The 13,008-nt window shown below is 41.4% G+C and overlaps 1 protein-coding gene across 5 annotated transcripts in view; it reads left to right on the forward strand.

The window, feature by feature from the left end:
- hivep2a (HIVEP zinc finger 2a) overlaps positions 1–13,008 on the forward strand; it is a 55,871-nt gene that overhangs the window by 23,079 nt on the left and 19,784 nt on the right. The gene's annotated exons all lie outside the window — the stretch shown is intronic.

Consider the following 13,008-nt stretch of genomic DNA (forward strand, 5'->3'; position numbering starts at 1 on the left):
ACCTGGAATGGTTTTAAAGATCTGAAGTAAGGAAAGTGTCTGCTTGGCACTGCGTCCAGAGTTATGGGTTTGATGCTAACGGGAGCGTAAAACAGGATGATGGGAAAATGTGGCTTTTATTATTTTTTTTTTTTAATGAAAAGTTTTGTCTTCGTTGCATTACTTGATGTTACCTGATGAATGGATCTGCTAGCATGGGTCACAAGAACAACATGATGATGATGATGATGATGATTAGGGGCCCAAGCCCCAAGCTTGTATTCCATAGTGTTGTTATTTTTTATTTTGTTCCTCACTATCTACAGCAGCTCAATCTGCTTCATCAGACTTTCATGAAATTTGGTACAGTGATAAAGAACTTTGTGACCATCACAGCAATTTGAGTAAATACCACTCCAACCCTCTAGCACCACTGTTAAAACAGATGCTCACAGTAATACCTCCTCAGTAGAACCATCATAGATTCCATGTTCTTCATGATCAGATTTGACCAATCAAAACAATCCTCTTTCTTGGATTATTGACATGTGGGACAGTTTGTCCATAACCTAAAAGTTTGGGCAGATCTCACCGAACTTTATAGCTGAGTGATTGACCATGATGGTGAAGACATTTTAAAGCTCCTCTTGAGCTCCTCAACATCACATCATTCTTCTTTCTCTAGATTTCCAGAAGTGATAGGAAGTTCTTCAATTTTAAATTATGAATCGTTTTTGTTCCTCCAGTCCTGATGAAATTTGGATCACATCGTGTGATTTTATCCATAAACACAAACAGGATATGAGGTCATATCCCAGCAAAACTTTTAAGTCTGGTCACACATGTTTAGCAACCAGCTTTGAGTTTATTTGCAACATGCGATGGATTTTAATCTCTTAATATGGCAGCTGTATTTATTACACAACAGTCGCATTCTTCTGTACAACATAAATACCCGTACAAGCAGGAGCCTGTAAGTAGAGACGTAATGAAATGCAGAAAGCGTTATCCACTTAGCACACCCTGCACTGCACAAGGGTACAGTTAACTCTCATTTACAAGGTAGATCCCTGCTTCATCTGCTGCTCTGCTCTGGCAGAAGAACAAGACGTAATTGTGAGCAGATTTTGCTTCTGCTTATTTTCCTGGTTACTATTATTTGATTAAGTAAATGCTGATGATGATGATAGTGTGTGTGTGTGTGTGTGTGTGTGTGTACTACCTAGTGAATTACATAAGCTTCTGTCTCTGCTCCCAGAATCCCCTGTAAGGAATCATGTTTCTGTTGATAATTTTATGATGGGGATTTGCTTGGAGAGTCACACTGACCTTGCCACTTCAGAGTTGACCGCTTCAGCTCTGTGTCTGTTGTTTATAGTTCAAATACATGGGCTGATGACGTGACTTTTTTTATACCTTTAAAAAAATCTAACGCATAATAAAGTATAATGCATATTTATTAGCTCTCATTTATACATAGACGATATTGCCAAAGGTTTTGGGATGTTTACATGCACATGAATGTAATATGAAGTTCTCCCGCCCATTGCAGCTATAACAGCTTCAACTATTCTTGGAAGAAGAGTCCACAAAGTTTAGGAGTGTGTTTATGGGAATGTTTGACCATTCCTCTCTAGAAGCACGTTTGTTCAAGCACTAATGTTGGACGAGAAGGCCTGGCTTGCAGTCTCCGCTCTAATTCATCCAAAAAGTGTCTTATGTGCAGGCCAGTCAAGTTCCTCCACACCAAACTCGCTCATCCATGTTCCCACAAAGCATGAAATTGTCCAAAATGTCTTGGTATGAAGCTGAAGCATTAAGAGTTCCTTTCACTGGAACTAAGAGGCCGAGTCCAACCCCTGAAAAACAACACCTGAATTCAATGATTTGGAGGGGTGTCCCAAAACTTTTGGCAATATAGTGTAGATACACAATTTTGTATCAGTGGTTTTTCTTTTATTAAAAGAGTCTCATGTGGTGCATCCGTCTGATTCTATTTGGTATTACTATATATATATTTGTATATTTTGTGTAGTAAAGCATTTATATCTCTTTCATAAATATTTTATCATACATCAGTTGAAGACTAACCATCAAGAGAAGGTTGTTTTGATAAAGGCCTTTTATAGTAAAAACAATATAATGACACATCCTTGCCAAGTTTCCTCAGAAACATCTAGAAGTTTTGTAAAGCTGTTCTATAGTCACTATATAAAAGTGTCATGTGGTACAACCTATAGAAAACACTGGGATTTACAGTATATCTGTAACTATATATATACATACATTTTTATTCAAAATAAAATTTTATAGTAGGAACTTGAAAATATCATGTGGTGCAACCACGGTCCGAGATACCTACAAGCATTTTCATGGAGAAATGTTTTGTTTAAAATAATAATAATGATCATGATCTCTTATCTTTTTTAACCTTAGCCGGTTTTTGATCAGTAAATAAAACACAGCTAGTGTTGTGTACTGCACTGGGTATAGGATGAAACATTTAGGATCATTTTGTAGTAATTGGGCGTGTCTAACCTGCCGGTGATGTATACACCATTGAGTCACAACTATAAATAATTAAAGCACTCTTTTAGCAGGTTGGTTTCTGTATATAGACCTAATGAGTTGGGGGTGAAAGAAACTGACAATAGCTTCCATGCTTCATCAATATCTTATTAGAAAAAGAGGAATTTTCCATGCCATGGGCTTTTTATAACTTTTTCTTATCTCTCATGCACACAGAACACAGTATGCTATTGCTTTAGCTAGCAGTGACCTGCTAAAGATAGGCACAGATACGCTGAGAGAGACATGGAGGGCAAGATACAGGGAGAGAGAGAGAGAGAGAGAGAGAGAGAGGGAGGAAAAGATGGCTTAGGCTGTGTTAGACTTTACACCTCCATCTATGGTACGTACAAAGTGTTTTTAACACTCATGGCACGTTCTCCATCACCGTGCACGTGCTTCTCGTCATTCGGTGCCAGTGCCCATCATGTGGCGTAATGGAATAATGATATTAATATAAGTTCAAAATACGACATCCAAGTTCCTGTAGCTGAAATATTAATGATTGATACAATACGTTCCAGTGAATATTAGTCCTTTTATCAGTTTCTATTTTATTATTATTTTTGCTAGAACACCTAGATTAATATAAACAATTAGACAGCTATCTCGGTTTCATTAGCAGAATTTCATTAGCCCATGGATCCAGGGTTATGTTGTGCTCTCAGTGACGCCACTTCATTACGTTACGGTTTCAGCCGGCGTGTTAACTCCTACACTCGGGCAGAGAAATATTATTTGGTTTCTTTTGCTGTTCTGTGGGAAGCGTGTGAGTCACTTGAGATAGAGTCATGTCTTTTTCACTAGCTTTAGGCAGTTGGTTCGCTGTGTGTTTTATTATTTCGGTCACAGCTACACATTTTCTGTTCTAAAAATACAGCAAATACAGCAAAAAGTCTCTTCAATCCATCAGGAAGAGCCGAGTATCGATCAGTGTAAGGTGTCGGTTATGGAGAGATTATTATAGACTGAAATCCAGTGCAGCTTAATAATGAGAGTTACTTGCTGGGGCTCGTGACGCAAATCTAACAAGTCCCATGCCAGAGGACTGTGGAGGTGTGTTGCTGCTACGACAGAGCTGAACCAGGCTCCTTCCTTCCCTGCGAGTCAGTCAGGGTGTCTGTGGCCTGCTCTCTTGCTGGGATAAGCCCTCCATGCCTTCTGTTGAGTCCAGACCCATGCCAGCTCCTTAGCAGGAAGAAGAGATGAAATACCCAGCTTCTGTCCAATGTGGCCTCCTTCTTCCTCTTCTTCATCTTCTTCTTTAGGATTGCAGATACAGACCAAGAACGGAGAGACTTTATGAATAATCAGCTGCTCTAAGGGAAAAACCATCTTGCATTTATTATGACATAAAAACTCATTTATAACTGGCAGGCAGAGTGGCCAGGGCCAGTGAGTGGGCTGAGCTCAGGAAGTGGGCAGAAAGGCATGTAGGCCCCAGGACCTCTATCACAGATGGCCCACTGACACTACCCCAGGGTTTAGAGTTTATGATGAAAAGAACGAAAAAACAAACCTGGATGAAAACTAATGCATGGGGTGAGGCATCTGGCTTTCCCTCAGGTGAAAGGGCATTTGGTGTTGGCAGACTGTCCAGTTCTGTGAGTGGAATTCGGTGTACAGGACTGGGTCGAGACGCCACGCAGAGCTGTACCACAGCGTCCAAGAGCAGCCAGGAAAATAGGCTTAGTTCCACTGTGTAACAGTCCGCCTGCAGGTGAGCCCACCTGTCTCCACTGGCCACGGCCATGTATTCTCCTGTCAGCGTCCAGACGTCAGGAAACCTGCTTTCCATAGCGTAGGTGCACACGAGCATGGCAGGACAGTCACTACGGTTTTCATTACAGCATCATCAGATATTGAGTAGAATTTCCATGAAGTTTGCATTAATATATATATATATATATAATATGATGATGACGATGTGATCTAAATATGAAGAAAGATCTAACAAAGTTACATAAAACAATGTATTGGATGGTTGCTATGGTTTCGTGAGTGAAACAGCCAATCAGCAGGCTGTGTGAGTGAGACAAATATAGCGCAGATCTCATAATAATAAAAATAATAATAATAATAATAATAATAATAATAATAATAATAACCACATTTTAGATGATTGGTCATGTCCTTAGATGATGATGGACACTATAGAGTAGTAACAAAATCTAATCTGAAATATTTTATAAATCTGCCTCGTTTTACCGTCACATTTATTTATTTATTTATTTATTTAAATCAAGGTCAGTCTCGCTCTCACCTCAGCATTTTTCAGAGCTCGAGCCTGCAGCGGTCTGGAATGGCCGACTTTCCATCTGCTCCTCACCATCTCTCCTTCAGTTCCAGGAAAATCTGCTGCCCTGATCATTAAGAGTGGAAAAAACAGAGCTGGCTTTACTCACCAGGCTGGTGGCCTGTGCCATTAAAGTATAATGCTTGTTTGTGTGACTCATTCTCATTGGACTCTCATTGGACTCTTTGTATTTTTTATTTTTTTCTCCCTTCCTGAATTTCCAAATCCAATTTTTTTGTTGCGAGGTGTAAAGGAGTGGACGGTGAAGTGAATTTGCTGCGCTTTGTCCTGCTCTAATTACGTGGAAGAATTTCTTTCCCGTGCCTCACACCACTTCTGGCAGGACAAAAGCCGTGGCTGTATTTTTAGTCGCTGAATGCAATGGGCCGAGTCAGAGAGAAGGACGAAGTCGGGATGGAATAAGGGAATAAATAAAAGTCACAGCGCAGGAGCAGAGGTGGGAGTTGTGGGTTGCCAAGGACAAGGCAATGCTGCTCTATTTAAAAACCGCAGGAGTCTGTGAGTGCTGCTGTCAGGGCTCTGTGTGTGTGTGTGTGTGTGTGTGGAAGGAGAGACAGGGGGTGTAAGTGTGTGGAGGAACAGCGAGAAGGAAATAGGAAACCGCCGCTAGCATCATACTTCTTATTACAGTGCCATCCGGTCTGACCGCATACTGCATCAAACATGACAGCAAGGACAGCCAGCCGCTCTGACGCTCTCTCTCTCTCTCTCTCTCTCTCTCTCTCTCTTCTGAAGCCTTCTATCTCTCTCTCTCACCTGAAGCCTTCTCTCTCTCTCTCTCTCTCTCTCTCTCTCTCTCTCTCTCTCACCTGAAGCCTTCTCTCTCTCTCTCTCTCACCTGAAGCCTTCTCTCTCTCTCTCTCTCTCTCTCTCTCTCTGTCTCTCTCCTGAAGCCCTCTCTCTCTCTACACACACCTAGTGTTTCCGGCTGAACGGACCAGGCTTTGAGTTGACCATGAAGGAATAGTGAAGGTGTAAATAAATAAATAAATAACAGGCTCTATTTAAAGTTTTACTCATTGTCTGGTTGAGGCAGAGACGTCAAAGAATGTTGTAGAAGAGATGGCTGCTCTCAGCACGGATCAGGGTCACGCCAAGTACCAGGCACACGGTTTGCCACCTCAGAGCTAATAAATAGAAGCGAGAAAGAGAGAGAGAGAGAGAGAGAGAGAGAGAAGAAAAGAGAGAAAGAGAGAAGAGCTGGCCACTTATCCCTCTGCAATCACCCAAACAGACTGGCCAAACAAAAGCAGCGTAGGAAGCTTTTCGGCCACTGTGAGAAACCAGATCTTTATTTGGTTTCTGTCTGTGTTTATCACCCGTGGAAACAGTCAAGGCCAGCAGCCAGGTCCTCACAGAGAGAAGAAGAAGAAGAAGAAGAAGACGAAGAAGCTCCAGAGAAGAGGACGACACACCGTGGTCAATTTGTGTTGCATTTACAGATCAGATTCAGGATTCAGGAGCTCTTCTCGTCCACTCCTGGTCATCCTGAGCGTTTGTGTTTGAGCTGGTCGTTCGTCTTCTCCACAGATTCTTGAAGGATGAGATGAAATTCTTCTCTGTTAGGTTTCCATCCATCATGTTTCCTCTGATGAGGTGTAATGTTTACACAGAAGTATGATGATGATGATGATGATGATGCTCCTGCAGTGTGGATGATGTTCTCGCTGTTCTTCTTAGATCACACACACACACACACATGATCCTTCATTCTCCGAACAAGATCCGAGTTGATTTGTCACCAGAAAGTTCCATTTTGTCTAAATAATTTTTTTGTGCTTGTTTTTTTTTTTATATTCGTGAGCTGAAGGAACGTGATCGATTTTTCCATGACTGCTTCTTGTTTCGTGAAATCTTTCCCAACATCTCGCCCGGTGACACCAGATGCGCTCAGGCAGCATTTATCTTTATCTTTTTCGTTATTTGTGCGAATGTGACGTACATATACATATCCCCGTGCTGAGAGTGTATAAAATAAGTAAAAGAAAAGCAGAATAAATGGAAACTTCTCTCCCCTGACGATACACACACACACACACACACACACAAACAAACCTCTTGAGCAGATGTAGAGCATTTGTGTCTGGCCTGCAGGAAGGGAGGAATGTGGAAACCTCATAAGGAACCTCAGAATTTTCCATTCCTGCTGTGTACACATCTCATTATCAATTTTATATGAACACTGGAAACTCCTCCAGCCTGGGAGTCGCTGTTAGTCTGGCCCCTTCCTGCTCTTTGTAGGAGGACTGATTTAGTTTTATAGATATATCATGGTGCACTCGCATAATAATAATAATAATAATAATAATAATAAGCTACACAGATGCTAATCTGTGTTTATGAATGAGGCTGAAGGTGATTAAGATTCCAATTCCGGACTGATCCTAACCATCTTTCTCTCTCTCTCTCTCTCTCTCTCTCTCTCTCTCTCTACCTCTCTCTCAGGTGATCAGTTCATAGTTGAGATGTTTATATAAACGTTGGTCTCATGTATAACGTTAAAAAATCATACTAGAATCGTTTTACCACTCACGACGTCCCTGAGCCACTGGTACAGGCGTCGGCTCCAGAACCAGACCCAACAAATATCACAAATTTTAATGCATCTTCAGCAGCAGCATGTGAGAAAATGTGTACGATCCTAACAGTCCGATCGGAATATTTCGGATCTCTGCTAGATTTCATTTTCTCTTTAATCAAACATCATAAAGCAGCACTGATCACGCTCCAGGACAGTTAAGCGTCTAAACTCCCATCACCATCGCTGCTGTGTTTATGTAAGAGTTGTCGTAGCTCACACACACACACACACACTTCCGTCCAGACGGCGGACTGTTCGGTGACACCTATATACACTTCCTGTACAGGGAATTCCCTTTCAGAGAGATTCCAGGTCTCCTGCTGGTGCTGGAGCCAGCGCTGTTTCAGAGAAACTCTTTATTCATCCACAGCTTCACTGATTTAGAACAATAAAATATTTTGTAATCAGATATTGGAGTTTTTACACAAACAACCGTGAAGTTGTGTTTTAATCGCAACTTCACGATCCCAATCTTGTTTTTTAGAAGAACAAAATGTAAAAAAATTTGATGTGCAAATTTTAAGATATCTTCACGAGCAGCATGTGACGGAAACATCAGAGACACCGAGACATCATACAGAATATATTAAAGTCAGATAATAATATTTAAAGCAGCTGTATGATGTACAGTAAGCATCTACTATTGGCACACACACACACACACGTCATGTTTCATTCAGTCTCTTCCATGAAGGTTGTCAGAAACACAAAGCAAAACACAAATCAGTTGTTTGTCAGTGTTTCTGTTGAAAGCCCGCGTTTCTCCACTTAGCAGTAAATCAGGATACGATGAAACTCCAAGCAGGTTTTGATCCCAGCAGACCTCATTACCACAAGTTACCAGACAGGGCAACAAAAAAACCCAGAGGGTGGAGGCAGGAACGTGAGTGAGTGTGTTGAGGAACACACTACACAAACAAACACAACAGGAAACACCAGGAGGCTGCGCTGCATCTCAGCGGAGCTGGAAAAACAATTATCACTGAGGTTCTTTTCAGGAGGAACGATGGAGAGTCCTCCAAGAAGCCTGGGTAGGGTTTGAATGAGTGCTGCGGCCTCCCCTGCACTGTCTCCATGACGCAGCAGCTTCTCTAATAAATGGAAATTCATTGTCTGGAAACAAACCCGGTCCTGTGGATCGCTTTCAACATGTTATGACAGACATGGAAAATAGGCAAGAGGGCTGCACCATTTCTCCCTCTTCCTTTGGCAGTGTGTGTACGAGAGAGGGCAAAGTGAGAGTGTGTATTCATGTGTGAATTTTTCCATGGGTAATATGTCATTGAGGGGAAAGATGGGCTGAGTTCCACTTCCTCCACCAGGGAGCATGTTGTTGTGAGAGAGAACACGAGTGTAATCTGAGTAACTTTCCTCCAGTGGAACCCATTTTCCAGGCCTGGAGGTGCTGCTAGAGCCCCTGGTGAGAGAGGCGTGTCTCTGAGCCGCTCGAGCCCCTGGTGGGAGAGGTGTGTGTCCGACCCACTTGAGCCCCTGGTGCGAGAGGCGTGTCTCTGAGCCGCTAGAGCCTCTGGTAAGAATGGCGTGTGTCCGACCTGCTTGAGACCCTGGTGAGAGAGGCGTGTCTCTGAGCCGCTCAAGCCCCTGGTGAGAGAGGCGTGTCTCCGAGCCGCTCGAGCCCCTGGTGAGAGAGGCGTGTGTCCGAGCCGCTCGAGCCACTGGTGAGAGAGGCATGTCTCTGAGCTGCTAGAGCCCCTGGTGAGAGAGGTGTGTCTCTGAGCTGCTAGAGCCCCTGGTGAGAGAGGCGTGTCCCCGAGCCGCTCAAGCCCCTGGTGAGAGAGGCGTGTCTCCGAGCCGCTCGAGCCCCTGGTGAGAGAGGCGTGTGTCCGAGCCGCTCGAGCCCCTGGTGAGAGAGGCGTGTGTCCGAGCCGCTCGAGCCCCTGGTGAGAGAGGCGTGTCTCTGAGCCGCTAGAGCCCCTGGTGAGAGAGGTGTGTCTCTGAGCCACTGAGCCAGAAACTCCGGCACTGACCTCTCTGTGGTGTGAGAGAGCACCGGAGCTCCAGAAATATATTTCCGTGGTGAGGTTTGTAGATAGCTCATCAGGCTTGCAGAGCGCCGTGTGGGCGGAGTGCAGGGGTTAGGAGAGCGTGACATGGTTCCTCCTGAGACCTACAGTAGAGACACTGACGCTCTGTCCTTCAGCATACACTGAATGTGTATCAGGTTAAAAAGCAGAAAGAAATTGTTCTGGAGAACCACATGCAGGTGAGAAATTAGAGTGATACACAGCTTTACAGGGGTCACTCCTCAGTTCAGATGCTTTATTTAGAGTTTTTCTCTGACTGCATTAAACCACGACTTTGCATTAAAGACAGTTTCAATTCCTCTGCTGTTCCATCAGTGGTTTTATTTTAGAAAAGTTGCTTAATAAAGCAGCCTTCAGCATGTGTATAAAGTGAAATCAGTCAGCAGAACTTTGACCTGAATTCATAATGACTGAAAAATTGTGTAAATGTGATGCTTTTAAGGTAAAAAAAATCATTCAAGCAGTTGGAAATCCACAAGGCTGATAAACGTCCTGATCTGACCCATCGAATGTTTTAAATCTATAAACTTTTCTCATGGATTAAAGTAAGTGAATAAACCGAATGAAAAAGCTCATTGGTTTCCACCACAGATCACAGGGACAAAAAATAAATCTCAAGCAGTTACAGCACCAATAAACTCTACAGCACATTAGCATAAAATATGAATATTTAATGAATCCCCACCTCCATGAGTTCAGAGGTGTGTTTCTGAGAATAGTTTTTTATTACATTTTTGCAGACTTACAGAATCAGTCGCAAAATGAAACAGCAACAGAACCCCCCAAAACCAATTAAATTAAAGTAAATTAAATAATTAAAAGAAAAATAAATAAATAAAAATAACAAACCAATCAATACAACAACATAACCCCCACCCACAACCCTCCCAAGAGGCTAATATAAAAGAAAATAAAAGAAAATAATAAAAAGAAAAATAAATAAATAAAAATAATAAAAATAACATGAACAAACCAATCAATACAACAACAGAACCCCCACCCTCAACCCTCCCAAGAGGCCAAAATAAAATTAAATTAAATAAAAATAAATAAATAAATAAATAAATAATAAAAAGAAAAATAAATAATAAAAAGAAAAATAAATAATTAAAAATAATAAAAATAACATAAACAAACAAATCAATACAACAACAGAACCCCCATCCACAAACCCTCCCAAGAGGCTACAAAATAAATAAATAAATAAATAAAAGGTCTTGTATAGTGGTCCTCCAGCAGGACTCTTGTATCACAAATTTTTCTTACCGCAAAATATTTCACCTTAAAAAATTAACATTTAAATTTTTTTTACCTCATAATCATTAAAAAATCTTCTTCTGAACGTTCAGTTTCAGAGAAATTATATAGACAGAATGGGTGTATTATCACATGCTAAGTCTCCAACATCAGCTCTTTTAATAGTGAAGCAGTGAAAATATTGTTGTAGCTGAAAGATGTTCCAATGATTTCAATCAGCAGTTTGACCCATTAAAAGTCCAGGGAATTAACACAAAGGCCGTTTGATTAATAGATATGCGTTCATAGAGCTGTTTCTTTCCTTCTACAGTTGTAATGAGAGCCGAACGCCCAGAGGATTCACGGCTGGTTTTATAAACAGATGTAAGCAGTGTTAAGAAAAGGTTAAAGTTACCTCCATATTTATTCTACCTCGTAAAACTCTCTCTATAAATATATGTATATAAAGAATGCTGTGTTTTCTTCTGATTCTTCTGCTGGCTCTTGAACATCCTCAGGTTTGTACACAGGGATAAATCTCACTCCTGCCTCCACTTCCTGCGTAAAAATGTAAAAAAATCTTTGAACGGATTTGGCGTAATAATTCATTATAGAGCAGTTAAAGCTAAAGAACAAGGTATATGTATATATATAAAATAAATATGATCGTTGCTGTGATCGATTCTGTGTTTCTGTTTCTGCACTGATGAGTCAGCATTTCACTGCAGAAGCCATTTGTTTAGTAGCGTCCATGTTGTTCAAGGGGAAAAAAGTGAACAACATGGAGCCTGTGTGCAGTTTTGAAGCTTTTTTGTTTTTGCCCCTATCATATGGAGTGCATACACACTACATTGCCAAACGTTTTGGGACGTCTGCCTTTACATGCACATGAATGTAATATGGAGTTGTCCCACCCTTTATAGCTATAACAGCTTCAACTCTTCTGGGAAGGCTGTCCACAAGGTTTAGGAGTGTGTTTATGGGAATTTTTGACCATTCCTCTAAAAGCGCATTTGTGAGGTCAGGCACTGATGTTGGATGAGAAGGCCTGGCTCACAGTCTCCGCTCTAATTCATCCCAAAGGTGTTCTATGGGGTTTAGGTCAGGACTCTGTGCAGGTCAGTTAAGTTCCTCCACACCAAACTCACTCTTCCATGTCTTTATGGACCTTGCTTTGTGTACTGGTGTGCAGTCATGTTGGAACAGGAAGGGGTCATCCCCGAACTGTTCCCACAAAGAGCATGAAATTGTCCAAAACATCTTGGTATGAATCTGAAGCATTAAGAGTTCCTTTCACTGGAACTAAGGGGCCGAGTCCAACCCCTGAAAAACAACACCTGAATTCAATTATTTAGAGGAGTGTCCCAAAACTTTTGCCAATATAGTGTAGATATGCTGGACAGAACAGTCAGTGTCGCCTCTCGTGATGATGTACGGATTTAGATTTTCAAAAATTATGTTCAAAAACACTGCTTTATTTTTATATCCAAGTACAAAATTCTGTCTAATGCTGAATAGAAAGTTAGAAATTCTTGGTGAGCGATGTCGTGATTAGTTCTAAAGGATTCTGTGACACTTTGAACCTCAGACCTCCACTTTACATTAAACTTCCTGCATTTTAAAGTCTTTTATAAAACTGTGGTTTCTTTTGGTCTTTTCCCTAGTTGTGAACATTTGTTTAGAAAACAAACAGTCCTGTTGGTCTGTTATTAGCCTTCTGTTATTTCTCTGTTCACAGAACTCACCTCTTCCTGCTAATTTCAGTACTAATCCCCACTAAAAAAAGCTCTTTTCTGCTGCTTAGGAGTATTACACTTCCCAAAATGAGCCACTGTGATCACATTTTCATCTTATTAACCAGTTCCTGAAGTCAGGATTAGACTTAGTTTCACTTTCAGGATGCCTCGTTTTAGCAGGTCTCGCGTTATTAGCATAAAATTCCCTGGAGAACTGCTTAATTCTTTTTTTTTTTTCTTTCTTTTTTTTTAATGAAAAGGGTCAAACAGTTTGTTGAGTTCTTCCTATTGAGCTGGACACGGCATCATAAATCAGATCGGAAGGAAAGAAACACGCCCCTGCTGGCCACTGAGAACGAAAATGAAAGTGCTTTTGTTTGGTCCAGAAGTGAGATCCAGTTGTCCTGAAACATTCTCCAAATTAAACAAGGATTAAGATCTACACGACGTTCTTTCGCCTGATTTCCTGACCTGATCTCCAGAGAAGAAAAGTATGTTATGCTACGCTCTGTTGTTTTATTCCTGTAAAAAAAATAATTCTCTCTA

This window comes from Hemibagrus wyckioides, linkage group LG06 (assembly GCF_019097595.1).
Source record: "Hemibagrus wyckioides isolate EC202008001 linkage group LG06, SWU_Hwy_1.0, whole genome shotgun sequence".
In the NCBI taxonomy this organism is placed as follows: domain Eukaryota; kingdom Metazoa; phylum Chordata; class Actinopteri; order Siluriformes; family Bagridae; genus Hemibagrus; species Hemibagrus wyckioides.